Source organism: Hypanus sabinus, chromosome 21 (assembly GCF_030144855.1).
Source record: "Hypanus sabinus isolate sHypSab1 chromosome 21, sHypSab1.hap1, whole genome shotgun sequence".
NCBI lineage: Eukaryota > Metazoa > Chordata > Chondrichthyes > Myliobatiformes > Dasyatidae > Hypanus > Hypanus sabinus.
The window spans coordinates 62,580,569-62,594,764 of record NC_082726.1 but is presented as its reverse complement, the minus strand read 5'-3'; the positions used below and the strand labels follow the sequence as shown (position 1 = coordinate 62,594,764).

General features: G+C 43.8%; 1 protein-coding gene across 9 annotated transcripts in view; it reads right to left on the bottom strand.

Moving 5' to 3' along the window:
- The window catches only part of LOC132379121 (proline-rich protein 36-like), a 51,169-nt gene extending 40,318 nt beyond the window's left edge, over positions 1-10,851 (bottom strand). For 7 of the 9 annotated variants that reach the window (XR_009507297.1, XR_009507298.1, XR_009507300.1 and 4 more), the window contains exon 1: positions 10,480-10,613. The gene's annotated coding sequence lies outside the window, so the exon portion shown is untranslated. The other 2 variants (XM_059946713.1, XM_059946714.1) reach the window with 1 other exon arrangement.
- Positions 10,852-14,196: the final 3,345 nt, after the last annotated feature.

Genomic DNA, 14,196 nt, shown 5'->3' with positions numbered 1-14,196 from the left:
AAGAGAGGGCCGAAGCCCAGTAATAGAGATAGGGGAGGGGGTAGGGCCTAGAAGCGCCAAGTGGAAAACCAATCAGAGGAAAGATAAAGGGGGGAGGGGATAAGCATGAAAGAACTGTAGAGATAAAGAAGCAGAAAGTTGAAAGGGGAGAGAGGCAGAGAGGGACCTAGGATAGGGGAAGGGGAAGGGGGAGGGAATTACTGGAAATTGGAGAACCTGTGAGTCTGCTGGAGTCGTCTATTGCATCCGGTGCTCCTGGTGCGGCCTCCTCTACATCGGCGAGACCCGACGCAGATTGGGGGACCGCTTCATCAAGCACCTCCGCTCCGTCCATCGCAATAGACAGGACCTCCCAGTTGCCACCCACTTCAACTCTGCCTCTCTTTCCCACCTAGATATGTCCATACATGGCCTCCTCTACTGCCATGATGAGGCCAAACTCAGGTTGGAGGAGCAACACCTCATCTACCGTCTGGGTAGCCTCCAGCCTGGTGGTATGAACATTGAATTCTCCAATTTCCGGTAATTCCCTCCCCCTCCCCCTTCCCCTATCCCTGGTCCCTCTCTGCCTCTCTCCCCTTTCAACTTTCTGCTTCTTTATCTCTACAGTTCTTTCATGCTTATCCCCTCCCCCTCCCCCCTTTATCTTTCCTCTGATTGGTTTTCCACTTGGCGCCTCTAGGCCCTACCCCCTCCCCTATCTCTATTACTGGGCTTCAGCCCTCTCTTCTCCCCACCCATTCCAGATGAAGGGTCTCGGCCTGAAACGTTGGCTACTCTTTTCTCACGGATGCTGCCTGACCTGCTAAGTTCTTCCAACATTGTGTACGTATTCTCTGATCCACAGCACCTGCAGTTGTATTTTTGTGTTATGAAGTTCTCAGCACCATTGAGGTAAGCAGGAGTTTTTGCACTGCCCCTTCCTAAAGTGAATGACTAGCTCTTTTGCTTTCCTGACCTTGAGGGAAAGATTGTTATCATGATATCATGTGGGATAGTATTGTGTTCAGTTCTGGCCACCTCAAACTAGGCTCTCCATAAAAGATACAAAAACCTGAGGCCACGTACCGCCAGGCTCAAGAGAGCTTCTATTCCACTGTTATCAGATTCCAGTACCAATACGTTAAAAGATAAACTCTACACGTCCCAGTCTATCTCAACATGGCCCTTGCATTTCATTTGTCCAACCCCACTGCACTTTCTCACTATAGGATGGATATGGAATCTTTAGAAGGGACACAGAGGAGATTTATCTTGTTTAGATAGAATGTATGATGAGGAAAGTCTGAGTGAGAGAGGTCTTTTCTCTTTGGAGTGAAAGAGGATTAGAGGCAACCTGTATAAAGGATGTAAGATGAAGAGAAGCAGAGATGGAGTGGACAGTCAGCATCTTTCTTCCAGAGCAGCAATGGGCAATACCAGACAACATCCATTTCAGGTGAATGGAGGAAATATAGAACATAGAATAGTACAGCACATTATAGGCCCTTCGGCCCACAATGTTGTGCCGACCCTTAAACCCTGCTGTAATCCCACTTTTTAAAAAAGGAGAGAGAGAGAAACAGGGGAATTATAGACCGGTGAGTCTGACATCGGTTGTGGGGAAAATGCTAGAGTCGGTTATCAAAGATGTGATAACAGCACATTTGGAAAGAGGTGAAATCATCGGACAAAGTCAGCATGGATTTGTGAAAGGAAAATCATGTCTGACGAATCTTATAGAATCTTTTGAAGATGTAACTAGTAGAGTGGATGGGGGAGAGCCAGTGGATGTGGTATATTTAGATTTTCAAAAGGCTTTTGACAAGGTCCCACACAGGAGATTAGTGTGCAAACTGAAAGCACACAGCACTGGGGGTATGGTATTGATGTGGATAGAGAATTGGTTGGCAGACAGGAAGCAAAGAGTGGGAGTAAACGGGACCTTTTCAGAATGGCAGGCAGTGACTAGTGGGGTACCACAAGGCTCAGTGCTGGGACCCCAGTTGTTTACAATATATATTAATGATTTAGACAAGGGAACTAAATGCAGCATCTCCAAGTTTGTGGATGACACGCAGCTGGGCGGCGGTGTTAGCTGTGAGGAGGATGCTAAGAGGATGCAGGGTGACTTGGATAGGTTAGGTGAGTGGGCAAATTCATGGCAGATGCAATTTAATGTGGATAAATGTGAGGTTATCCACTTTGGTTGCAAGAACAGGAAAACAGATTATTATCTGAATGATGGCCGATTAGGAAAAGGGGAGATGCAAAGAGACCTGGGTGTCATTGTACACCAGTCATTGAAGGTGGGCATGCAGGTACAGCAGGCGGTGAAAAAGGCAAATGGTATGTTGGCATTCACAGCAAAAGGATTTGAGTACAGGAGCAGGGATGTTCTATTGCAGTTGTACAAGGCTTTGGTGAGACCACACCTAGAGTATTGTGTGCAGTTTTGGTCCCCTAATCTGAGGAAAGACATTCTTGCCATAGAGGGAGTACAGAGAAGGTTCACCAAATTGATTCCTGGGATGGCAGGACTTTCATATGAAGAAAGACTGGATCGACTAGGCTTATACTCACTGGAATTTAGAAGATTGGGGGGGGGGGGATCTTATTGAAACGTATAAAATTCTAAAGGGATTGGACAGGCTAGATGCAGGATGATTGTTTCCGATGTTGGGGAAGTCCAGAACGAGGGCTCACAGTTTAAGGATAAGGGGGAAGCCTTTTAGGACCGAGATGAGGAAAAACTTCTTCACACAGAGAGTGGTGAATCTGTGGAATTCTCTGCCACAGGAAACAGTTGAGGCCGGTTCATTGGCTATATTTAAGAGGAAGTTAGTTATGGCCCTTGTGGCTAAAGGGATTAGTGGGTATGGAGAGAAAGCAGGTACAGGGTTCTGAGTTGGATGATCAGCCATGATCATACTGAATGGCAGTGCAGGCTCGAAGGGCCGAGTGGCCTACTCCTGTACCTATTTTCTATGTTTCTAACCCCCCACCTTAAATTGCTCCATATACCTGTCTAGTTGTCTCTTAAACTTCGCTAATGTATCTGCCTCCACCATTGACTCAGGCAGTGCATTCCACGCACCAGCTACTCTCTGAGTGAAAAACCTTCCTCTAATATCCCCCTTGAACTTCCCTCCCCTTACCTTAAAGCCATGTCCTCTTGTACTGAGCAGTGGTGCCCCGGGGAAGAGGCGCTGGCTGTCCATTCTGTCTATTCCTCTTAATATCTTGTACATCTCTATCATGTCTCCTCTCATCTTCCTTCTCTCCAAAGAGTAAAGCCCTAGCTCCTTTATCTCTGATCATAATGCATACTCTCTAAACTAGGCAGCATCCTGGTAAATCTCCTCTGTACCCTTTTCAATGCTTCCACATCCTTCCTATACTGAGGCGACCATAACTGGACACAGTACTCCAAGTGTGGCCTAACTAGAGTTTTATAGAGCTGCATCATTACATCGCATCTCTTAAACTCTATCCCTCAACTTATGAAAGCTAACACCCCATAAGCTTTCTTAACTACCCTATCTACCTGTGAGGCAACTTTCAAGGATCTGTGGACATGTACCCCCAGATCCCTCTGCTCCTCCACACTACCAAGTATCCTGCCATTTACTTTGTACTTTGCCTCGGAGTTTGTCCTTCCAAAGTGTACCACCTCACACTTCTCCGGATTCAACTCCGTCTGCCACTTCTCAGCCCAGTTCTGCATCCTATCAATGTCTCTCTGCAATCTTCGACAATCCCCTACGCTATCCACAACACCACCAACCTTTGTGTTGTCTGCAAACTTGCCAACCCACCTTTCTACCCCAACATCCAGGTCGTTAATAAAAATCACAAAAAGTAGAGGTCCCAGAACAGATCCTTGTGCGACACCACTAGTCACAACCCTCCGATTTGAATGTACTCCCTCCACCACGACCCTCTGCCTTCTGCAGGCAAGCCAGTTCTAGGGGATAGAATATTAGGGGAGATGCCAGAGGAAGGTCTTTTACAAAGAGAGTGATTGGTGCCTGGAACACACGGCCAGCTGTAGTGCAGAGGCTGATACAATAGGATATTTAATAGGCAAATGGATGAATGAAAAACAGATAATTTGGGGCTGTATAGGAGGGAAGTATTAGATAGGTCATGGCGTAGATTAAAAGGTCCTACCACCAGGTTCAGGAGCAGTTATTACCCCTCAACCATTAGGCTCTTGAACCAAAGGGGATAACTTCACCCAACTTCACTTGCCCCATCACTGAACTGTAGCCACAACCTACAAACTCACTTTCAAGGACTCTTCTTTTCATGTTCTCATATTTACTACATTCTTATTTATTATTATTAATATCGGATTTTTCCTTTTGTTTGCACAGTTTGTGGTCTTTTGCACATTGGTTGTTTGTCCGCCCTGTTAGGTACGGTCTTTCATTGATTCTATGATAGTTATCGGATTTATTGAGTACATAGTGGCATATATGTGCTTTGATAATAAACTTACTTGAACTTTGAGCTTTAAAAAGTTCAACACAATATTGTGGGACAAAGGGCCTGTACTGTCAATAAAGCATCAGTTGTGCCCAGCTGACTTCTAGCAACATTCATCCCAACATAGCAAACCAAAATCTAGAACACAAGCGAGGAGAGTCAGCCCAAAATGTCAACTGTTTATTCCTCTCCATAGATGCTGCCTAACCTGCTGAGTTGCTCCAGCATTTAATATGTACAAATTTAATTCTAATTCCCTTTCATCAGAATGCCCAATATATTTTAGGTGATTCAATGATATATTTTCATATCGGGTTATACATTAAGGGAACAAAGAGAGTCTATAAAATGTCTAATGAAAGCTAAGATTCTGGCCATGGTATCTAGATCCCTTCCTAACACAGCCCAGTCCTGATCAGGATCCATTTCCACCTTGCTGTGTGGCCATTTCTGAAGGAAGAATGATGTCAGATAAGATGCTATTAACAGCAATGCAATGCAGCCTTTAGAGTGCCCTGGGCAATTCGAGGGAATGTGAACTCCCAATAATTTCATTCACTGGATGGAAATTAGCACATCAGCTGAATTTACTTCAGTAAAAGCTGCTTATCAGTGTAAGTTTCAAAATGGATGCAGATTTTCATTATGATAATGAACAAAACAGCTGCAAAATATTGAATTAAAAAGTCAGTATGAGTGTATGCATCACTATGCCTGCTCATAAATATAGTTTGTGTGTGTGTCTTGGTGTGTGGGTGTGTGTGTGAGTGTTTATGTAAGTATGATTGTATGTGTGTGTGATTGTATATGTGTGTGTTTGTGTGTGAGTGGGTCTTAATGTGTGGGTGTGTGTGAGTGTTTATGTGTGTGTTTACGTAAGTGTGATTGTATGTGTGCGAATGTCTGTGTATGTATCTACGTATGTGGGTCTTTCTGTATGTGTGATGTTTGTGTGTTTGGTGTGTGTGCGTGTGTATGTGGTGTGTGTGTGTGCGCTTGTGTGCGTGTGTGTTTGTATGTTTGGGTCTTTGTGTGTGAGTATTTTGTGTATGTATCTGTGAGTGTGTGTGTGTGTGTGTGTGTATGACTGTGGGTGTTTATGTATGTGTGTTTGTGTGTATGTGAATATGTGTGTGTATGTATGCCTGTATGTGCGTGTTTATGCATATTTATGTGTATCTGTGTGTGTGATGTGTGTATGTATGTATGTATGAGTGTATGTGTGTGTGCCTGTGTGTGTGAACATAAGACATAGCAGCAGGATTCAACCCATCAACTCTGCTCTGCTACTCCATCGTGGCTGATCCCGAATCCCATTCAACTGCATTCACCTATCTTCTTGCCATAGCTTTTGATACCTTGACCAATCAGGAAACAATCAACTTCTGCCTCAAGTATACCCACGGACTTGGCCTCACCACAGTCTGCGGTAGAGCATTCCACAGATTCGCCACTCTCAAGCTAAAAAATTCCCCTTACCTCTGTTCTAAAAGGTTTTGAGGTTGTGCCCTCTCATTCCAGATACTCCCACCACTGGAAGCATTCTCCCCACATCCACCTTATTTAGTCCTTTCAACATTTGGTAGGTTTCAATGACAGCCCCCGCATTCTTCTAAATTCCAGTGCCTACAAGCCCAAAGCTGCCAAATGATTCCTGGGATCATCCTCATGAACCTCCTCTGGACTCTCTCCAATGACAACACATCCTTTCTGAGATATGGGATCAAAACTATTGACAATACTCCAAGTGCGCCCTGACTGGTGTCTTATAAAGCCTCAGCATTACCTCCTTGCTTTTCTATAACAGGGATATCGAGGAGCAGATAGGGAAACAGATCCTGGAAAGGTGTAATAATAACAGAGTTGTCGTGATGGGAGATTTTAATTTCCCAAATATCGACTGGCATCTCCCTAGAGCAAGGGGTTTAGATGGGGTGGAGTTTGTTAGGTGTGTTCAGGAAGGTTTCTTGACACAATATGTAGATAAGCCTACAAGAGGAGAGACTGTACTTGATTTGGTATTGGGAAAAGAACCTGGTCAAGTGTTAGATATCTTAGTGGGAGAGCATTTTGCAGATAGTGATCATAATTCTATCTCCTTTACAATAGCATTGGAGAGACATAGGAACAGACAAGTTAGAAAAGTGTTTAATTGGAGTAAGGGGAATTATGAGGCTATCAGGCAGGAAATTGGAAGCTTACATTGGGAACAGATGTTCTCAGGGAAAAGTACGGAAGAAATGTGGCAAATGTTCAGGGGATATTTGTTTGGAGTTCTGCATAGGTACATTCCAATGGGACAGGGAAGTTATGATAGGGTACAGGAACTGTGGTGTACAAAGGCTGTAATAAATCTAGTCAAGAAGAAAAGAAAAGCTTACAAAAGGTTCAGAGAGCTAGGTGATATTAGAGATCTAGAAGATTACAAGGCTAACAGGAAGGAGCTTAAGAAGGAAATTAAGAGAGCCAGAAGGGGCCATGAGAAGGCCTTGGTGGGCAGAATTAAGGAAAACCCCAAGGCATTCTACAAGTATGTAAAGAGCAAGAGGATAAGATGGGAAAGAATAGGACCTATCAAGTGTGTATGGAACTGGAGGAGAAAGTACTTAATGAATACTTTGCTTCAGTATTCACTATGGAAAAGAATCTTGGTGATTGTAGAGATGACTTGCAGCAGACTGAAAAGCTTGAGAATGTAGATATTAAGAAAGAGGATGTGCTGGAGCTTTTGGAAAGCATCAAGTTGGATAAGTTGCCAGGACCAGATGAAATGTACCCCAGGCTACTATGGGAGGTGAGGGAGGAGATTGCTGAGCCTCTGGCAAAGATCTTTGCATTATCAATCGGGATGAGAGAGGTTCCAGAGGACTGGAGGGTTGTGGATGTTGTTCCTTTATTCAAGAAAGGGAGCCCAGAATATATTCAAAATAGCTGAGGAAATTATAGACCCGTGATTCTTACTTCGGTTGTTGGTAAGTTGATGGCGAAGATCCTGAGAGGCAGGATTTATGAACATTTGGAGAGGTATAATATGATTAGGAACAGTCAGCATGGCTTTGTCAAGGGCAGGTCGTGCCTTATGAGCCTGACTGAATTTTTTGAGGATGTGATTAAATACATTGATGAAGGAAGAACAGTAGATGTAGTGTATATGGATTTCAGCAAAGCATTTGATAAGGTACCCCATACAAGGCTTATTGAGAAAGTAAGGAGGCATGGGATCCAAGGGGACATTACTTTGTGGATCCAGAACAGGCTTGCCCACAGAAAGCAAAGAGTGGTTGTAGACAGATCATATTCTGCATGGAGGTTGGTGGCCAATGGTCGCCTCAGGGATCTGTTCTGGGACCCCTCCTCTTCATGATTTTTATAAATGACCTGGATGAAGAAATAGAAGGGTGGGGTAGTAATTTTGCTGATGACACAAAGGTTGGAGGTGTTGTGGATAATGTGGAGGGCTGTCAAAGGTTACAGCGGGACAGTGATAGGATACAAAAATGGGCTGAGAAGTGGCGGATGGAGTTCAACCCAGATAATTGCAAAGTGGTTCATTTTTGTAGGTCAAATATGATGGCACAATATAGTATTAATGGTAAGACTCTTGGTAGTGTGGAGTCTCAGAAGGATCTTGGCGTCTGAGTCCATAGGACTCTCAAAGCAGCTGCACAGGTTGACTCTGTGGTTAAGAAGGCATATGGTGTATTGGCCTTCATGAATTGTGGAATTGAAATTAGGAGCTGAATGGTAATGTTGCCGCTATATAGGACCCTGGTCAGACCCCGCTTGGAGTACTGTGCTCAGTTCTGGTCGCCACACTACAGGAAGGATGTGGAAACCATAGAAAGGGTACAGTGGAGATTTACAAGGATGTTGCCCGGATTGGGGAGCATGCCTTATGAGAATAGGTTGAGTGAAGTTGGCCTTTTCTTCTTGGAGTGACGGAGTACGAGATGTGACCTGATAGAGGTATTGTGGTGAACTATGTGCCTGTCTGGACACGCCCCTCTGCTGACTGCTCCTGTGGCTCCTCCCACAGACCCCTGTATAAAGGCGATTGGAGGCACTGTTCCTCCCTCAGTCTCCAGGATGTTGTGTGACGGTCTCTTGCTGCTGACAGTGCTTTCTTCCAGCTAATAAAAGCCTATCTCGCCTCACGTCTCCAAGAGTTATTGATGGTGCATCAGTTATATAAGATGATGAGAGGCATTGATTGTGTGGATAGTCAGAAGCTTTTTCCCAGGGCTGAAATGGTTGCCTCAAGAGGATACAGGTTTAAGGTGTTGGGGAGTAGGTACAGAGGAGATGTCAGGGATAAGTTTTTTACGTAGAGAGTGGTGAGTGCATGGAATGGGCTGCCGGCAATGGTGGAGGAGGCGGATACGATAGGGTCTTTTAAGAGACTTTTGGATAGGTACATGGAGCTCAGAAAAATAGTGGGCTATGGGTAAGCCTAGTAATTCCTAAGGTAGGGACATGTTTGGCACAACTTTGTGGGCCAAAGGGCCTGTATTGTGCTGTAGGTTTTCTACGTTTCTATATTCTATTCCCCTTGAAATAAATGCCAACATTGCAGTTGCTTTCTTCACCATAAACTCAACAATTTAATAAACCCTCTGGCAGTCTTGCAAGAGAACTCTAATTCCTTCTGCGCTTCTGATCTTTGAACCTTCTGCCCATTTAGATACCTACTTCCAAGCACCTGAAAACTATGCCCCCTCACATTAGTCATTTCAGCCCTGGGAAAAAGCCTCTGGTTATCCACATGATCAATGCCTATCATCATTTTATACACCTCTATCAGGTTGCCTCTCACCATTTTATACACCGTTATCAGGTCACCTCTCATCTTCCCTTGCTCCAAGGAGAAAAGGCCAAGTTCTCTCAACATCTTCTCATAAGGCATGCTCTCCAATCCAGGCAACATCCTTGTAAATCTCCTCTGCGCTCTCTCTATAGTATCCACATCCCTCCTGTCGTGAGGTGACCCGAACTGAACTCAGTACTCCAAGTGGGGTCTAACTAAGGTCTTATATATCTGTAACAAAACTTCATGACTCTTGAACTCAATCCCATGGTTGATGAAGGCCAACACTCCATACGCCTTCTTAACAACACTGTCAACCTTGCACAGCAGCTTTGAGTGTCCAATGAACACAGACTCCAAGATTTCCTGATCCTCCACACTGCCAAGAGTCTTACCATTAATATTATATTCTGTCTTCAAATTCTATATTCTATCCTCACCTAGATCTACCAATCACCTGCAAATCCTAACTCATCTCATCTTCTCACCTCTTCATACTGATCACCTCTTCTTTGCACTCTCAGTCCTAATGCAGTGTATCAACACAAAATGTCAATCATCCTTCGATCACCACAGATGTTGCCAGATCCCCTCAGTCCCTCCAGCAGTTTGTTTTTTGTTGCTGACTGAAATGATGACTCAACTTTGGAAATACTTTACTGGCAATAAATTGCTTTGAGATAAGAACATAAGGAATAGGTGCTGGAGTAAGACTTAGGTTCATAGAGTTGCAGAAAACCCTAATACAGAAACAGGCCCTTTGGCCCATCTAGAGCATGCACATAACACTACAATACAGAAACAGGATTTTCAGCCTATCCAGTCCATGGATAGAACACTACAACCACATAATCAGGCCCTTCAACCTATCTAGTCCATGCTGTGCTGGATTCTTGGATTCTGACTAGTTCCATCAATATGAACCTGGACCATAGCCCTCCGTACCCCTCCCATCCATGTCCTTATCTAAACATTGCTTAAATGTTGCAATTGAGCCTGCATCCACCACTTCCACAGTCAGCTCGTACCACACTCTCACCAACCTGTGAGTGAGGAAATTCCCCCACCGGGTCCCTTAAATATTTCGCTTTTCACACTTAACCCATCACATTTAGTTCTAGTCTCATCCAACTAGCACTGTAAACCTGCTAAACTTATTGAGATTGTGGCTACGTTCTTCCGCCAACTTTATCTCCTCCACTTACCTTAATATCCAAAGGTCAAACACCTTGAACAATCTCAATGTCTCTAAGGCCCTGAAAAGAGAATTACAAAGATTCCAGTTATCCAGAGGCTTTGAAACATGCAAACGTATATACCTAAGATTCCCCTCTCTAGACTGACGGGCATACACCTACAGGTAATGGAAGAGTAACTTTCTCTTGTTTAGTCACTATATTTTATTGCCTTGGAAACAAAACTAAAACAGTATTTATTTTTGAAAGCAGAGGGCAGGAGGCTGTATACCACATCAAAGAACCGCCTGGCATCCAACTTGCAGCAAACCAGTGCTATGTACTATGTCAGAATTCCAATACTTTCAGTCACAACATTCCTCAGAGTCACAACTATGATTCCATTTAACTCTTTGGTAACCTCAATCAAATTATTGGCACTAAACACTGATTCCACCACAAACCTAATTTTGATCACATTCTTTAAGCAAAATTGAGAGTGGACACACCATTTATTTTTCTGTCTTTTCAGATGCTGTTAGACTACATTCTTGCTCTTGAGCTAGTTGGTTGTGTTTATGAATGTATTGCGATATCAGTCTACACTGATATTACAAAATATTCAAGTACAAGTTCAAGTTTAACTTTATTGTCATTCAACCAAACACAAGTATACAACTGAATGAAACATTGTTCCTCTAGGGCCAAGGTGCAGAATGCAGTACATACACTCAGTGGCTACTTTATTAAATATTCCTGTACCTAATAAATTGGCCACTGAGTGTATGTTCATAGTCTTCTGCTGTTGCAGCCCATCCACTTCAAGCGTTCATGTGTTGTGCATTCAGAGATGCCCTTCTCCACACCATTGTTATTTGAGTTACTGTCGCCTTCCTGTCAGCTTAAATCATGCAGAGGGATGTGTCTGATGTGTCGCCATCTTCTGCCAGCTCAACCAGGTCTACTTGTCTGGAACCTCCACTGTGACCTTACCATCATGGGCATCCCTACCAGGAGCTAAGTTCCAGATAGCATTGCCCTCAGGATCTCAGGAACTCACAAGTCTGTCCACCATGACAAGGTGAAGCTCTTCAAAGAAGACACTAACCAAGGAAAAAAGTTTTTGCCATCAGTGTCTAGGCCAGGGGTCAGCAACCTTTACCACTGAAAGAGCCACTTGGACCCGTTTCCCACAGAAAAGAAAACACTGGGAGCCGCAAAACCCGTTTGACATTTAAAATGAAATAACACTGCATACAACGTTTTGTTTTGCCTTTATGCTATGTATAAATAAACTATAATGTGTTGCATTTATGAAATTGATGAACTCCTGCAGAGAAAACGAAATTACATTTCTGCATGCAACAAAAACATTTTGAACTCCGAAAAAAAGACGTTGGGTTGAAGGTTACTTTTAAGTAAAATACTCAACGTCTATTTGAGTCCTTCTTGTATTTATGAAAAACGCCAAACTTAAATTTGCCGCCAGCAGCAAACCAAAAATAACGTCAGCCAGCTGTCAACCTGAAAAATAAAAGGACTATTTCACTGAACAATGAAAACATATGAATATACGTAAAATAATACGCAATTAAAATATTTATCATACTTCTTCAGGTTGACTCACACCTGACAATGCAGTCGTATTCAGTAGGGATGGATCGATGCTTAGGGGAGTGACCGGGAAAGATAATGTGTTTTTTTCCTCTCTGAACTCACAGAAGCGTTTCCCAAACGATGTTTGCATTGCGATGATTGCAGAATGTAAATACTCCGAATTTATCATGTCGTGACATTGTTTGAACTCTCTCAAATTGGGGAAGTGAGACAATGTGCCTTTCTGTAAATCTCTGGCAAGCAACATCAACTTGCGCTCGAATGCAAAACATCCCCCAACATGTGCAGGGCTGTACGTCCTTACCCCGTTGAAGAGCTGTGTTCAGCGTGTTCAGGTGCGCTGTCATGTCTACCATGAAGTGTAGCTTTTCCAGCCACTCTGGCTGTTCCAGCTCAGGAAAGTTGAGCCCTTTGCTGCCCAGGAAAGTTTTCACTTCTTCCAGACGCGCGACAAAGCGTTTCAGCACCTCCCCTCTGGACAGCCAGCGATAAAAACACGTTGTAGCGGTTGCTACACGCAGTCAGTAAACTGCAGTCAAAGATAGCTTTATTCGAACTAAACAGCCTTGCTTTTAAGCCTCCCTCAACCCGCCCCTCATGGGCGCGGATGCTGCAAAAGACACGTACTCACAAACCCCCGTAGGCTATCTCCCTTAGCCTGAACGCTGGCTAATTGTGAGCCGGTTCGGATGTGTCAGGAAATGGGTCGCCCGCCACAACGTCTTATTTAGATTGTACAAGATCACCATAATCTTCAAATTTAGATTTACATTTCAAAAACTAACAAACTAACATAAAAAACATATTAATTAAATACTGACCATGTAGCGGTGTGCTACACGCAGCGCTAAAATTACGACACGGAGTCGGTAACTGCAGTCGAAGGAAAAAAACTTTATTCGAAATCTTCAGCCTCACTTTTAAGCCTCCCTCAACCTGCCCCCCCCCCCCCCCCATGGCGCAGAGGCTCCAAAGCTCTGTGCTCGCAAACCCCCGTAGGCTATCTTATTGTGAGTCGGTTCGGATGTGCCAGGAAAAGGGTCGCCACAACCAATTATTTCCCAAAGCAACAGGGAGCCGCAGCACAGACCTAAAAGAGCCACATGTGGCTCCGGAGCCGCGGGTTGCCGACCCCCGGTCTAGGCTCTTAGAAGATCATTTGATTGAGTTTCAATCAATGGACTCCTATTTAGTCTCCAAGTGGTAGAGATGCTTACAAATGGATGCAATGTCAAAGACATTGAACAGAGCTGTAATGGGAGGGGAAGTCTAGGCTGTGGGCCACTTATTGACATCTACAGTTTCAGTTTTGCATCAGTCAATTATATTCCTCAGATCAGTACTAAACTGGAATGGGCTGTTGTTTGGCTTAACCCAAAATGTCTACTCTTCATTTCTCTCCATAGGCATTGCCTGAACTTTTAAGTTCCTCCAGAATTTAGTGTGTGCTTTGCTGAGGATGTAGCAGGCAAAAGACAAAATAATCTAAATAAAACCCATAGATTATTATGCAATACCAGATAAAGTTTAACACAGAAATTTCTCCTATCACGGACTTACGGAATGCTTGCTTTTATTAGTTGAGACGATGAGTTCAAAAGTCAGGAGGTTATGTTACAACTTTATAAAACTCTGGTTTAGCCACATCTGGAGTATTGCATACAGATTTGATCACTGCACTGCTGAGGCTTTGGAGAGGGTGCAGAGGAGAATTACCAGCACGCTGCCTGTTTTAGAGGGCCTGTGATATCACAAGAGGCTGGATAAACTTTTTCTCTGGAGCACCGGAGGCTGAGGGGAGATCTGATAGAGGGTTACAAGATCACGTTGAAATGTCTGATACCAGAGGGCATGCACTGAAGGTGAGAGGGGTTAGGTTCAAGTGGGATGTTCTTTACTCAGCAAGTGGTGGATGCCTGGTATACACTGCCTGATATGGTGGCATAGGCAAATAGATTAGAGGCTTTTAAGAGCCATTTGCATAGGTACATGGATATAAGGAAGGTGAAGATCAATGGACTCAGTGTATTAGGAGGGATTAATTTCTGAGTGTTTTTAATTTGCTTTTTTGCTGGTTCAACACAACATTGTGGGTTGAGTGGCCTGTTTCTGTGCTGTACTGTTCTACGT